This window comes from Moschus berezovskii, chromosome 16 (assembly GCF_049115385.1).
Source record: "Moschus berezovskii isolate FMDL1 chromosome 16, NW_MosBer_1.0, whole genome shotgun sequence".
Classification (NCBI taxonomy): Eukaryota; Metazoa; Chordata; class Mammalia; order Artiodactyla; family Moschidae; genus Moschus; species Moschus berezovskii.
This window is the reverse complement of record NC_142475.1, coordinates 5,228,483-5,245,117: the sequence shown is the minus strand read 5'-3', so window position 1 is coordinate 5,245,117 and position 16,635 is coordinate 5,228,483. Positions and strand designations below refer to the sequence as shown.

General features: G+C 43.0%; 1 pseudogene; it reads right to left on the bottom strand.

The window, feature by feature from the left end:
• Nucleotides 1-3,740: 3,740 nt before the first annotated feature.
• On the bottom strand, nt 3,741-4,472 carry LOC148775204 (ubiquitin-conjugating enzyme E2 D3-like; annotated as a pseudogene).
• Nucleotides 4,473-16,635: the final 12,163 nt, after the last annotated feature.

Here is a 16,635-nt window from a genome sequence, read left to right as displayed (position 1 = left end):
AGCTACTGTAAGGCAACTTCACTATAGGCTCTGTTCCAAAGTTAATATTCTCTTTGTCTGACAAAGAGAAATCAAATCAAGGATCTACAGAGCTTCGGGGATTTTGTTTTTCTTTATACCCCAAGTTTAGCAGGACTAGATTCCTTAAGCTATAATTTTGCATTGTGTTTCCCAAACTAAAATCACAATAGGTATGTAGTCTTTTGTTCTTTGTCAGTGTTGTCAGACTCCAGTCTGCCCACTAGCATTAATCTTCACGGTTACTACACTTCCTGTATTTGGTTGCAATAGCTCCAGCCTGCATGTGTATTAACCAAACAATAGCCAGGGGAGGACAAAAGTTCATTCATGAGATCCTGTCAAAGCTGCAACAGATTAGAGAAACGATTTTCTTTCCGCATTTAAACGAAGATGGAACACAACCATATATTATTCACATCGTCCTCTCACAGGGTAGTTAGTGACAGCTGCTGCTCATAATTCTTTCTTTCATTCCTGCCAATAAATATCCATTCAGATCATTCAGTGAGAGGAGGTAGGAAAGATTTTACATGAATAGGAATGTTTATACAGGGGAACAACAAGAGTCCTGCTTGATTTTGGAACTAGTTCTATTTAAAACATCTTTTCCAAGTTGCCTTTGAATATTTAATATTAATGCTAAATTAATATATTAGCAATATAATTAGCATATTAATTAAATGGATAATTTATCTAAAATATCAAAAGATAATATTAATAAATAGCAATGCCAATGATATAAAAGAAGAGAGATTTTACATAAAATTATTAGGCATAAAGCTAAAAGAAGCAACATGCCCATTCTGATGTAATGAGTAAATGGTTTGGATTTCCATCCTGTTTTGTTAGACCCAGAAACAGGATTCTAGTAAAAAATAAAGGTTATATATATTGCTTCCCTTGTGGCTCAGTTGGTAAAGAATCCACCTGCAATGCGGGAGACCTGGGTTCGACACCTGAGTCGGGAAGATTCCTCTGGAGAAGGGAAAGGCTACCCACTGCAGTATTCTGGCCTGGAGAATTCAGGCCATGGGGTTACAAAGAGTTGACATGACTGAGCGACCTTCACCTCACTTAGTTATATGAAAAATAGTATCTTAGAAATATTCATCAGTCCAGTAAAAGACCAGATCTGCCTGCCTCAAAATGTAATTGACCTACTTAACTACTCCATTTTACCACCATTTTTCAAATATAAGTCTTACTCTAAGTCTTTTTTTCAAACTGGATGACAATAAAACATTTAGCCTTTAGTAAACCATTTATTTATGAAACGCTTTCTGAGCACCTACCATGTGACAGGTACCATACTAGGGGTTGGAGACAGGGATGATTTATTTAGTCATTCTCTCTACCCTCAAGGAACTCGTAAACGATTTGGTCAGATCAGTAATGCAGGTAATCAGAGCAGTAGCTATGTATTTATGGAATGCTTTACTTTATACCGGGTGTGTGTGTGTGTGCTAAGTTACTTCAGTACTGTCTGACTCTTTGTGACCCTATGGGCTGCAGCCCGCCAGGCTCCTCTGTGCATGGGATTCTCCAGTCAACAATACTGGAGTGGGTTGCCGTTCCCTCCTCCAGGGAATCTTCCTGACCCAGGGATCGAATCCACGTCTCCTGAATTGCAGGCAGATTCTTTACCAACTGAGCCACCGGGGAAGCCCATGTACCAGGTAGGGTTCTAAAAATTTTATTGGTACAAGCTCTTTTAATATATAGCAGTATACTTTTAGAGATCGATACATTATTATTCTCATTTCACAGATGTCAAGACTGAAGCCAAGAGGAACTTGCCTAAGGTCGTAAGGGACAATAAGACACAGTGATAGGATTCAAATACAAGCAATTTGACTTTGTTCTCAAACATTATGCCCAGAGGATGATGGAGTCAGTTCAGGGGGCAGACTTTCAGAAATAAAATGGAGCTCAGACTGAGCCTTAAAAACTGAGATGGAGTTAACTAGCAGAGGGAGGAAGAAGAGCAGGGAAGGACATCGTAGAGATCGATCATATGAGTCAAGACTGTAAGGTCGGACCCTGGTGGCCTTCTTGGCTTCCCCTTCCCGGTGGCTATCTTGGCTCCTTCTTCCCCTCTCCATCCCCCGCTGGAGGGAAAAAGTCCCGCCAAACCGCTGAGGAATTTCTGATGTAATAACCCTCTGCCGAGATCTACCCCCCTTCCTGACCTCCAGAGTGACCAACCTGGTCTAGCTGACCACTCACAATCTCGCGTTCTCGAGCTTTACCTTATCTCAGGCCTGTCCAGGTTATATGATGCCACTTCCTGCCCCGAAGGCATAAAAATTGCACCCTGCCTTTGTTGGGGCAGAACTCCTCGTGGCCATTCTTGCGGTCAGTGGGTTCTGCCCGGGAGCACACTGCCAATAAAGCCTGTTACTTTCCCTTGGTGTCTGGGTTATTTCCTTACAGCTTGAGACGCCCGTTTCCACGACCTTACAAAGACAAGGCATGAAAGTGACCCCCAGCATCCATCCATCATGTCGGGGCCACCATGCTGCTGCTACTGCTGGGCAGGGCCCCAGGGAAACTGATGGAAAGCGGGAGGGAGATAGGGCTTAGCAGCGAGGCTGGACCAAGTGCAGGACTTCATCAGTGGCGGGGGGGCCTTGCAGACCTCCTCAGGAGACCTGGGTCTTACCCTGTTCCTCACTGTTCCGTTGCCAAGCTGTGCCTGACTCTGCGATCCCAGGGACTGCAGAGTGCCAAGCTTCCCTGTCCTTCACTATTTCCTGGAGTTTGTGCAAACTCATGTCCATAGAGTTGGTGATGCCATCCAACCATCTCATCCCCTTTGCTGCCCCTATTCTTCATATACAACTACGTTTTACGGGGCTTTTGTCTGTTTGTTTGTTCACATTGCCTTGACCCACATTTTTTTTTTGGTTTGTTTATGCAACTTTATTGAAGAAAAATAAATCAATTGCTAGCAGAGCTATTACTTGATCACTCCTCCATTGACAACTTGCATCATTTATTCTGTGCTATATTAAAGAGTGTATTGGAAGATAGATTAATAACTCCAAGCCTCCTAACAATTCAAATGAAAATTGCAACATATTGAAGACTCTAGTTTGGAATACGAAGGGTGTTTGACTTCCAATTTCCATTCTCTGTGGAACAAGAGCAGGTCATTCCTTTACTGATGTGGATAAAATACATCACATTTTCTGTTCTGCTGATGCTATGAATTCAACACCAGTTCTCCAGCCACATCAGTTACGAGCATAATGTATATCACGTAGCCTCAAATCTCTAACAGTGGAAGGCTTAAACAGGCATGGAAGCTGCTAGAAAAATGCTGCTTCTTTTGACGTGACGACTCAGCATCCATTGCCTTCCCTCTCAGAGGATTCTTCAGCTGGTTAGAGCAGTGGGGAATGGTCGAAATCTCATAAGCAAGTTAGAATGAAGACATTGGCCACATAATACATGTGCTCCATTTTTTTTTTTTAATTCTGAACCTTGGGCAACTGTTCTCTAGTAACTACTTTACAGTTTCTAAAAGCAGTCGTTGTCCAAAGCTGGAAGAACTTAAGTCCTCTCGGATGAGCACGTGAATGAATGGAAGGTGGTAAACAAAACACAAAATAAAAAAGACGAGGTCTGATGGGGAGCTGCCGAATAAGAAGAGCAAAAAAGGAGCAGTGTAAGCTTATTCCAGCTATAATGCGGATTATTCTGACTTTAAGGCAGCATCACATGGTATACTTCTGAGTCCATTCTAGAGAGATATTCTGCTGTACTTTGTCTGCTTTATAGATCCGTGCAGTCTCTGGCAGTAGCGGGTCACCTGGGTTTGGATCACATGGCACTGAACAGAGGGATAAAAGAACTTTAGAAATAGTTGAAGCCCGAGACCACCGTGATCGTAGAATACCGAGACAAATGCTGCCACTACTGTTAATGTTTGGAGGATAAATTCTTTACAAATTCTTGTGATAAATGCAGCCTTAGGTGGTTTAAAGCGGAGAAGGCAATGGTAAGCCACTCCAGTACTCTTGCCTAGAAAATCGCATGGACAGAGGAGCCTCGTGGGCTGCAGTCCATGGGGTCGCTATGAGTCAGACATGACTGAGCGACTTCACTTTCACTTTTCACTTTCACACATTGGAGAAGGAAATGGCAACCCACTCCAGTGTTCTTGCCTGGAGAATCCCAGGGACGGCGGAGCCTGGTCGGCTGCCGTCTATGGGGTCACACAGAGTCGGACACAACTGAAGTGACTTAGCAGCAGCAGGTGGTTTAAAGGGGTAGTGGTAGGAAAATGGATTGTCAAAAATAATACGCCAGCTTGATACGGGCTGTCATTTGGTCCCATGATTGTGGCTTCCCACAAAACCTATCATTACCCCCGGACCTGCAGAACATTGTGCTGGAAGGTCATGGGTCACATCACTAGGCTCCTTCTTAATCCGTTTCAGCGCCATAGTCTTGCTTGTCGCCTGGCTCCCCCGGGTGTGCTCAAGGTTCGGCCAAAACTCTCGATTATCCCGGCGGCTCTGAAAGGTGGTCTCTTGGACTCACACCGGCTCTGCCAGACACAGGCCTCCCTCACGCTGGGGCCTCAGCCTCCTGCCCACTTTGGCAGCTTGACCTGCAATTTATAAATGAATACATATCAAGTCACTTTTCTGGGGGCTCAGTTTCCTCATTATGATTTAAGGAGTTTGGTTTAGACGACCCCTTAGATCTCTTCTAGCTGAGCTTTAAATCCACTTATCTCATCTCTTTGGTCTCTTGTTTGTGTGATTAAGTTCTTTCTAAAGCTAAACTTTACCAGACTTATATATCTCTCCCTCAGCTCAATATAGAAGCAAGTTCGGTGAAACCCTAGATAATTACAGTTTAAAGGAGTGATGCTCCTCATTACTCACTTCAGTATGGAAGCTGGTGGTGATCCTAAGGGGTGACACAGCAATAGTAGAATTACAAGTTAGCTGTGCACGTGGGTAAAACCAAATTACATATCAGTGAGCCATGGTGCTCATAAAATGTTATTACTGTAACGTGTGCTAATTCTTCGTTCTTTGGCTCTCCTGACTGCAGTGAACTCTGATCCCGGGACCATGCTTTGACCGGTCACCTATTTTCTCAGTTGCTTCAGCCCCGTTTCTTGTTCTGCCAAAATCAGGTTGTCTTGTAGCCAGGCCAGCATCTCCCTCCCAGTCTCTTGGGCTCCTTTTTGACCGTACTCTCTTCAGGGCCTTTGCTGCAGAAGCCATCTTGGATTCGCCCTATTACAAAGCTACCTTTTTCTACAGTCAATGGGCTTTGCTTCCCACCTCTCTTTAAACTTGTCTCATCTGTTTCATGTTACTTGATACACTTGAAAGAAATTTCCATTTGCCAGAAGTCTCTTGAAAGCTACCTGTTTGCAAAAAACTTCTTGGTCACTTTTGCTTTGAGGTTTTGTTTATAGGTCGGTAAGAGAGATCCACCAGACTCACAAGGCAGATTGTCTCACAGGGTGGGCTTTTTCCTTCCCTTCTGCTCTCTTTTTCCTCTCTCAGCCCCTCCTCTTTGCCCAGAAAGGACACAAAACAGGTTTCACAAAGGAATACAGCTTGACTAGAGCCAATCAAACTAGAATTTTGTGATTATGGAAATAAAGGGATCAGTCAGGAATGGGGTTAAGTTGAAAACAAATGGTACCAGGTCCTTCCTGTACATTTGTTAAAGGCAAGACACAGCTAGGCTCTAATCAGAAGCTAATGCCTAAGGGGAAAGCTGATCCACTGGACCCAGAGGACACGCCCACGTGGCACCAAGGTGAAGGGTGGCTTTTCTTGGGCTGAGAATTCAGAGAAATTTCTGCCTTGAATCCCCATGAAGGAGACCCAACCACGTACAGTGTTCGCAGTAGTATCTTTACAAAAAGCAGCCACACACAAAATATTTTAAAGATCTGTACTTTGGGACTTACATTGTACCAAAACCAACTCAGAAAAATCAACTTCAGAGGGCGGCCCTGACGTGCTGTGGTCAGTCGGTGCAGGGCTGGACTTCCCAAGCTGGGGAGCAGCAGGTGTTCTGTGGCTCATTAGTTACAGGAAATGTTGGGGAAGGGATACAAGCTTCCGAGGCCAAAGTAATTTGAATTTGCAAACTCTCTTTGAAGATTGGAAATGCACATTAGAATATAAGGACTCTGGATAGTCCTTCAGTAAGGAAACAGTCTCACCTTTGTTTTCCCACTTTCTCCCCAAACATGGTAAACATGGAACTGGCTTTTATTTTTTCATTGTGTTGTTTTTGTTTCCCAGCTCATTACTTGGGCCACTTTATTATGTTTAAGGAACAGATTAGAGGTTAATAAAATTAATTGGATGAATCAAACACAACTGTTTATCTTACTTTCTTAATATGCTAGAAATTACACTAGCTTCTAGACTGTTATAAAATCATGGTGGAAATTAAGTGAAATTGAATTAAATCTCACTAAGGATTTCAATGACATTTTACTTTGGGTCAGGAAAAAAGCTTTTCCTTTTAGAGTACAGGAAAATGTCTATTTTGATATTTTTAAAATGACTACTTAAAATAGGATGTCAAATAAAAGGAGACATCCTTTTAACCATACTCACTTATAACTTTTCAAATACACTGAATATTAATTTAGAAAAACTGCTGTTGGTTGAGGTTTTTTGAGCAATGTTTTTTTTTTTTTTAACTGAACTAGTGAATCATTTTAGGGATACACCATAATTAAGCATAAAAGACAAACATTTCTTAGCTGTGTACCAGACACTTTCTAATCTCTAAGTAGAAATGAATAATTAACAATACATTCTACCTCGGCCCCCTTTTCATGGTAAAGCAACAGGAAATTAAGGATATTTAAAGAAACACTGCTGCAAGCCTTCTGGCTCTATTATTAGGTGTACAAAATCCTCCGCAGGACTATTTTTTCCCCAAGCAAACAAACAAATAAACAAGCATCGGTGAATGAACTGTGTATGAGTAGTAAGTTCTCCCCCAGATATTTTTGCAGCAGCACTTTGCAGTAGGTAGCCCTTTCCCATTCTCAGTGCATTCTCTTTTCCTTAGTCATACAGACGTGCTCTTTTTGGATCACTGTTTATCTGAGGTATAAGGCCGATTCTAGCCTATCGTCATGTTTAGAACGCACATGACAATTAAATTCTCCTGCTGAGAAAATTACTAGACACAGAGAATAAATCCTCCTTTACTAGGCAGACTTTTCTGGTTAGGAGAAGTTCTTCACATTGAGCATTTTTAAAGGGTTATGTACAATATAAGATAATATTTTATAGAGATAGATAGATATTAGGTGAAACTGATCAGTCCAGTGAGAGCTACACAGTACTCCTCTTTTAAAAGTTATACACAGTACAACATATCACAGCTGGAAGGGTCTTACCGCATAATTTTACAGCTTCAGAGACTGAGAGTTAGAGACGGGAAGGGATTTTCCCATGGTCACATACAAGTTAGTGGCAAAAATTAGAACACCTCCTGGAGGTTCTAATTTCTATTTTTTCTCATGGAAACATGATGATAATTCATAGAAATCTTTATAGAGAAATCACATATTTTTTTTCTCTTGATCAAATAGGTTTATAAAAGCATGAGGTCATGGAGTTTATAAGTGTTTATTAAGCACTGACTAACTGAACTGATATTTGTAAATAACATGGTAGCAACACCCTGAGTCAGAATCTCCTAAAATGTGAAGAGATGCTGGTGCTTGGGGAAGCTCACCCACACTCAGGACACTTACTGGATTGAGAAAATACACGCAACGTATTAACATCACACTGATAGTCCCTGCCATCTTATTCTCTAATGCCCACCCCCATCTATATGCTGGTGACACTAAAATACACATCTAGTCCAGATCTCCGTCCTGAAGTCTATCATCAGCAATCCAGATGTCTATGGGACTCTCTTAATTTCTTCAAGCTCTTAAGCTTAACATGGTGAGATCTGAGCTCATCATCTTGAGCCCTGAATTCTTATCTCACGAGTGCCCTCACCAACTCTTCCCAACCTGAAAATCTGGGCATCACCCTGAGTGCTTTCCTCTCCCCCAACTTTCACTTCAAGTCGGTCACCAATCTTAGAGCCATTGCTTCCTCGGTTATCTTTTGCATCCTTGACCTTCTCTGCATCTGCCCTGCAGACCTTTAGCTCAGATTCTCACCGTTTCCTGTGTCACAACACCTCCCAGTTTCCTACAAATTTCCTACATCTCCTGTCACCATCTGCCAGACCGGAGCCGATCTTTTCTATTGCTTTGGCAACAGGAAATGTCCTATTTCCTGTTGGGTTTTCATAAGGGTTCCTATAAGAACCCTTTCAAATTCCATATAATCTAGTAGTTACCACAGACCTTTGCTTAGGGAACTGGCTGATGCTACAGGCAGGTTACTTGATGTAACCTGCTGTTTGAGTTCACTACTCTTAATACTCTTCCTGTGCCTCCTCTCTGTTTCACCAAATACCATGGGAAAGAGCAAAGGGGAGCATGGCAGGTAGAGACTGGCCCTTCTGGACATGTAATTGAATAGGTTTTAATCATTTTCAAGAAACACGTGAGTAATCTCATCACTTACTTAGGAACAATATTCATAGTTTGATACAGATATGAAAATATAGATATGGCATTATCTACTGTGTTCCCCTTTTTAAAATGCTTATTTAGATCTAAGAAAAGAGTGAAGTTAGCAATGTATATAAACATTCAGCAGGTTTACAAGCAAAGATTTATAAAAATCATGTTAGAGTCCCTTGGAAGAGTTCTAGAAAGCATGGGTCTAGAGCGCGTGTGTATGTGCCTGGGCATGCACGCATGTGACTACGTGTGTGATTATCTCACTGTCTCCCCCACTCATGACAAAGATGGTTTTGAGACACGGCTTCATAAATGTCAGCGCTGCAACTGACACCTCTGGCTTCTGTGCTTTCTGGAGACGATATGGGGATTAGCTGCTCACTCTGCCCTCTTCTCTGTAATTTTCCTCACGGGCTCATCAATTCCACCCTTTTTACAATTTCTTACTATTTAAGAAATTGGATGTCTTCTTTTTACCTCTAAGAAGCTGAAGAGTCTAATTTATGACACCTGCTATAGCTAGGCAACCATGTAGACCGCAGACACTTCATAACCCAGCCTTATGAGACAAGCGCCCGGGATTAAAAGGGGCACTTGTGTTTTCATCCATGGATTCTAAACCTTTCCAACCCAGTGCACGCGGGTGAATAATTTGTATGCTTATTCAAAAAAATAAATCCTAAAAAAAATTCACTAATTGTCTCCATCTACTTAGGTACATTGGGAGAAGGCAATGGCAACCCACTCCAGTACTCTTGCCTGGAAAATCCTATGGGTGGAGGAGCCTGGTAGGCTGTAGTCCATGGGGTCGCGAAGAGTCGGACACGACTGAGCGACTTCACTTTCACTTTTCACTTTCATGCATTGGAGAAGGAAATGGCAGCCCACTCCAGTGTTCTTGCCTGGAGAATCCCAGAGATGGTGGAGCCTGGTGGGCTGCCGTCTATGGGGTCACACAGAGTTGGACACGACTGAAGTGACTTAGCAGCAGCAGCACTTAGTTACATTACATGAATTTCTCCCTTTTCTTTCATTTCTCTCTCCATTTCTAGAGGATTCTAGTTGATATACCTTGGAAACTCCTTAATTCTCACATTAACTTATGTAAAAAAAAGTATATAGGCAGATATAGGGAACCATACAAAAGCAAAATAGTCCTGCAAATTCATAGGATTTTCAGAATTTCACAAGAATGCACAATCCTATATCTTCATTTTATAGATACAAAAACTAATTTTGTATCAGGCAGATAATTCAGACTTAGGTTACAAAGTCAATAAGTAGTCAAATTGATATTAGAATTAAAGATTGGGCTTCCCAGGTGACTCCAGTGGTAAAAAAAAAAAAAAAACAAAAAAACCACGCCTGCCAATGTAGGAGACACAAGGCTGCCAGTTCAATTCCTAGGTCGGGAAGATGCCCTGGAGGAGGGCATGGCAACCCACTCCAGTATTCTTGCCTGGAGAATCCCATGGACACAGGAGCCTGGTGGGCTACAGTCCATGGTGTCACAAAGAGTTGTACACGACTGAAGTCACTTAGTACACATGCACTAAGATTATTATTTCATGGAGAGCACGGGGAACAGGAGAGGTCATAGGAATGGTTGCCTTCAGGCCGAATGCTCTGAGCTAGCAATTCCCAAGCCCATGTCACTGAACTACCTTTTTAGGATTAAGCATGTTGGAACAAAGAAAAACGCTCCTATACAGGTCTGGAAATACATATAAACACAGAAGATGACAATTATTTAGGGTGAATTGGAAAGCTTTTATCCCAAACTTCTGTTCCCTTAGTTTGCCCGCTTGCTTGCCACTTCCAACTAGGAGAATTACACCACCAGGCTTCATTAGCGGAAGTAGGCTACATCTGGCTACATCACCGTATCATGTAACCAGAGGGTACCTTCCAGCTTTGTTACCCATCTTCGTCTCTCTCTTTTCCTTCCTTCCTCCAGCCTTTCTTTTCATTTCATTGCATTTTTCTTTTCTTTCTCCTTTCTTTCTTCATATATTTATCAGGGTCTGTCTTGTACCAGGCACTGTAACAGTTATCACATACAGAAAGATTAGAAACTCATTGTCTTAATCAGTAAGGAGTTCAAAGTCCAGTGGGAAGACAGATCTATAAAAGCACGATTACAAGGGCAATGCAATGTCATAAGTGCTAAAATATAGCTCTATCCACAGTATTATGGGAAACCAGGGAAGGGAAAACCTAATGATGGAGTTGGGTTGAAAGGAACAGAGAGGGTGGAAAGGGTCAAGAAAGACTTGAAAGACTTCAAGAGACGAGGCTATGTTCACATGGTCTAGAACAAGAACCTCCTCGTTTCATTTAATTTACGAGCCTGTGCTGAGGATTGTTCTAGCAGTTGGAGATTAAAGTAGCTGATCCTGTAAATTTGCCTAGAATTTCCCCGGTTTTCAAACTGAAAGACCCACATCTCAGGATGTCTCTCAGTTCTGAGTAAGGATGCATTTGAGGGGCTTGTGACATATCTTTTGAGAAGTGTCAAACAGAGAGTTAACATATGTGTTCAGAATGCAGGAAGGAGCAGGGGGCAGGTAGTCAGCACAGAGATGGTATTTAAAACTGTGAGGCTGGATAATACTGATAGTATTTTTTTTTTAATTTTTAATTGGAGGATAATTGCTTTGCAATGTTGCAGTTGGGTTCTGCCACACAACACTGTGAATCAGCCATAAGTATATCTCTCTATATCTACGCATCTCCCTTCCCTTTTGAGTTCCCCCCCCCACCGCCCCCGGCCATCTCGCCCCTCTGGGTGGTCACGGAGCCCCAAGCTGAGCTTCTGGTGTGACGGAGCGGCTTCCCGCCCGCGGTCTGCTTCACGCGGTGGTGTGCCCACGTCAGGCTGCTCTCAGCCCGTCCCGCCCTGTTCCTCCCCGCTGAGTCCACAGTTCCCTTCTCTACATCTGCATCTCTGTCCGGAGTGGATAGCATTATTTGGTTAGGCTGTGAAGCGTGGTATGAGAAGTGGATTTAACAGCAGAATTTTTTCTCTAGGGAGATACGATAGAAGAGAGGCAAATATTTGCAAGAAAATGAATGAATGGACACACTGTGGAATCTGAGCCAGTTGAAGGACAGACTGAATACCGAGAGAGATTAATGAACAGGTGGAAAGAAAGGAACAGTTGCCATCAGCAGCGGTTGAACAGGGAAGGCAGCTAGTCGGTGAGGAGGACTCGGATTTTCAGTTAGTGAGTGAGGAAGTTGGACTGTTTCACCTTGAAGGCAAGGTCCTTAGTGCAACCATGGGAGGCTGGCTGTGGCAGAAGCAAGGGTAAACATCCACATAAAAGTTAAAGTCTCCAGGAAGAGGGCTAACCCTGGGTGTTTCTCACAGAGTCTCCAGTGAGTGACCTGAGACGGGAAAGCCAGTGGATGACGACAATGAGGACGAGGAGGACAGTTCAGCTCACAGGCCTCAGCCTCAAAGCAGAGGTGTTATTTCTCTTTTTTGGTCCAGTTTTATTGAGGTATAAGTGACATATAACATTGTACGAGTCCAGAGCATATAACATAATAAATTGAAATATGTATATATATTGCAAAATGATCACCGCAATAAGTTAACATCTATCACCTCACATAGTTAAGCTTTTTTTTTTTCTTGCAATGAGAACTTTAAAGATTTATTCTTGGCAGCTTTCAAAAGTACAATACAGTATTGTTAACAATAGTCACCGTGCTGTCCATGACATCACCAGAACTTATTCATCTTATCAGGGGAAGTTTTAATCTTTTTGACAACTTCTATCCATTTCCCCCTCCACCCCCCCACCCCCCTACCCCCCCACCCCTGCCATCTGTTGTCTCTGGCAACCACCAATCTCTTCTCTGTGTCTGAGCTGGCAGATTGGTTTAATCAAGGAGGCTTTTTAATGAGTAGTAACTGGTGAAACCAGGAATGGCTGGACGGTGACTGAACGGGGAGGGCAAATGTCTGGGCAGAACAGCGATTAAAGCAGTCGTGATGTGGCACCAGGCATTCTTCTCTTAGCTGTCCGTCTTCCAGTGGGTTATGACAAGTGTGGCGATTGTGGCTGGGAGGCGCTAAGCGTGGTCCTGAGCGGGGCATGTTAGTGAGTCACGTGACCCCAGCCCTGAAGAGAGGAAGAGCATTGCCACGGCCTCATATTTATGTGCTTTACATATTTTACATGCCTGTCTCTTTGGACGTATTGATGTAAAAAACAAAAGAATGAGTAAATGATCTATTCATTCTAGAATCTTCCATGTCCAGAGAGATGAGGGAAAACCCTTTGAAACCTATGTCATGTCTGGTTCTCATGAAACTAATTTGGGTCTTTCAATAATTTTCTCATAGGTCTTCAGATTAACTCCTCATCGCAGTGTTCTCAAGTATGCTTTGATCTTTGCTTATCTATCTCTGGCCTAACTTTCAACAATTGCTTCGTTCCAATGATCACAGATTTATAAATTTTCTTCTGCTCGATGATAACCATTGCTGTATTTTTATCCAGCTTTGAAGCTGAAACTGAAACTCCAATGCTTTGGCCACCTGATGCAAAGAACTGACTCGTTTGAAAAGACTCTGATGCTGGGAAATATTGAAGACAGGAGGAGAAGGGGACGACAGAGGATGAGATGGTTGGATGGCATCACCGACTCAATGGACATGGGTTTGAGTAAACTCTGGGGGTTGGTGAAGGACAGGGTGGCCTGGCGTGCTGCAATGCAAGGGGTTGTTAAGAGTTGGACACAACTGAGCGACTGAACTGAACTGATCCTTTAATATCAGCAGCCTCAATATTTAGAAATGCATATTTACTTAGCTGAGTTTCTCAGGTCACGAATGATAAAACCTGGCCCAGTGATTTATCTGGACTCAACTGTCTCTCCATGTCACCTCCAACAACCTTGCTGCAATGTGAAAATTCATCTTACAAAGTTTCTTGAGGCAAGACCTCAGAAAAAAACAAATGAACACTAGCATGCCTAGAGTCAAACATGACTTGATATTTCCATGAGTTACTTCCCGTAAAATGGCTTGTCATAGATTGCTTGCTGTTGTTTGATAGCTATGGGATGTAGAGATCTTGAGAGTGTGTCAGAATTTAGCCATGCACATTAAAAGTCAGACTTAACAAATGAAGGGCTAAGAATTTGAGCTTTTCTATGCTCTGCAACCATTCTCTGCGTATTGTGTTTATCCCCGAGGGTAAAATAGTTCAGCCTGATCAACCGGCAGCACAGAGATGTCTGAACCGAAATCCCTCCTGGCTTGTGCTTATGTAATGCTCTCTCCTTGGCCTCATCACAGATAGGTCAGAGGGCTGCCGCTCTTATCAGAAAACCTTACCAGAAACTAAGTGTTCCTGCTTTCGTTGCAAAGTAGTCTGAAAACAAATATTGTATATTAACACATATGTGCAGAATCTAGAAAAACGGTACAGAGGAGCCGATTTACAGGGCAGGAATAGAGAGGCAGATGTAGAGCAGGGACAGATGGACACAGGAGGGCAAGGGGAGGGTGGAACACACGGGGAGATTAGGACCGACACATACACACTACCATGTGCAAAGTGCTGGTGGGAAACTGCGGGACAGCAAGAGATCAGCCCGGTGCCCTGTGAGACCTGGGGGCGGTGGGGTGGGGGGCGGGAAAGAGGCTCAAGTGGAGGGGTATAGGTATACATATGGCTGATGCACTTTGCTGTGCAGCAGAAATTAGCACAGTACTGTAAAGCAATTATACTCCAATAAGAAGAATAAGACACTAGACAGGCTTCTATTTAGAATCACCTACTGCTGATGCTGGGAGGGATTGGGGGCGGGAGGAGACGGGGACGACAGAGAATGAGATGGATGGATGGCATCACCAACTAGATGGACATGAGTCTGAGTGAACTCCGGGAGCTGGTGATGGACAGGGAGGCCTGGCGTGCTGTGATTCATGGGGTTGCAAAGAGTCGGACGACTGAGCGACTGAACTGAACTGAACTGCGAGTCTAAGTTGCCTCCTTCCTATGCTTATGGCATGACATACCACCCTTATTTCCTGTTCTTGACTGAGTCTACATTTGTTTCAAGTTGTGTATTTTTGTTTGGTGTATATATGTCTTTAATATCAATATATTTATATACATGTGTTTTCTGTATTTATTTAATAAGATACTATTGTTTGTGTGGTCGGGAGAAGGAAATGGCAACCCACTCCAGTGTTCTTGCCTTGGAGGAACCTGGTGGGCTGCCGTCTATGGGGTCTCACAGAGTCAGACACGGCTGAATTGACTTAGCAGCAGCAGCAGCCGTTTGTGTGGTCAGTAAACCTCAGGTCTCCTCTATTGTCTGTTTTAAAGTAAACAACCAAGACAATTAGTGCTGTGGATGTTCAAGGAGAGATTCGGTCTAGACCACAGAACCAAGATTCCTGGAACTAGCTGTGATACCCTCTACATCTTATAGCAATATTCCACTCCTCCAGAAAGAATCTCGCAGAAACACACAGTATGCTTCTTTCAGAGAGGCTGACACTGCTCACAAAAATCTAATATTAGTTTTCCAGCATGGTCTACAAAGCCACTGCGTAAGTCAGCCGGGAAAGTAGATAGTCAATGCCTCAATTTTCTAAAATTCAGTCTTGCATTTACATATTGAGATATAACTGACATTCAGCACTGTGTGGGTGTGAAGTGAATGGCATAGTGGTCTGACTTCCAAACACCATGAAATAGCACAGTAAGTTTGGATAGCATCCATCTTCTCATACAGATACAAAATTAAAGAAATAGAAAAAAATGTGTGTTTGTGATCAGAACTCAGAATTTAATTTCTTGATAACATTCTTAGATAACATCAGTTCAGTTCAGTTCAGTTGCTCAGTCGTGTCCGACTCTCCTCGACCCCATGAATCACAGCACACCAGGCCTCCCTGTCCATCACCAACTACCGGAGTTCACTCAAACTCATGTCCATCGAGTCGGTGATGCCATCCAGCCATCTCATTCTCTATTGTCCCCTTCTCCTCCCGCCCCCAACCTTTCCCAGCATCAGAATCTTTTCCAGTGAGTCAATTCGTCGCATGAGGTGGCCAAAGTATTGCAGTTTCAGCTTTAGCATCAGTCCTTCCAATGAACACCCAGGACTGATCTCCTCTAGAATGGACTGGTTGGATCTCCTTGCAGTATAAGGGACTCTCAAGAGTCTTCTCCAACACCACAGTTCAAAAGCATCAATTCTTCGGCGATCAGCTTTCTTCACAGTCCAACTCTCACATCCATACATGACCACGGGAAAAACCATAGCCTTGACTAGATGGACTTTTGTTGGCAAAGTAATGTCTATGCTTTTTAATATACTATCAAGGTTGGTCATAACTTTCCTTCCAAGGAGTAAGCGTCTTTTAATTTCATGGCTGCAATCAGCATCTGCAGTGATTTTGGAGCCCCAAAAAATAAAGTCTGAGACTGTTTCCACTGTTTTTCCATCTATTTCCCATGAAGTGATGGGACCAGATGCCATGATCTTTGTTTTCTGAATGTTGAGCTTCAAGCCAACCTTTTCACTCTCCTCTTTCACTTTCATCAAGAGGCTTTTGAATTCCTCTTCACTTTCTGCCATAAGGGTAGTGTCATCTGCATATCTGAGGTTATTGATATTTCTCCCGGCAATCTTGATTCCAGCTTGTGCTTCTTCCAGCCCAGCATTCCTCATGATGTACTCTGCATATAAGTTAAATAAGCAGGGTGACAATATACAACTTTGACGTACTCCTTTTCCTATTTGGAACCAGTCTGTTGTTTCATGACCAGTTCTGACTGTTGCTTCCTGACCTGCATACAGGTTTCTCAAGAGGCACGTCAGGTGGTCTGGTATTCCCATCTCTTTCAGAATGTTCCACAGTTTATTGTGATCCACACAGTCAAAGGCTTTGGCATAGTCAATGAAGCAGAAATAGATGCTCTTCTGGAACTCTCTTGCTTTCTCCACAATCCAGTGGATGTTGGCCATTTGATCTCTGG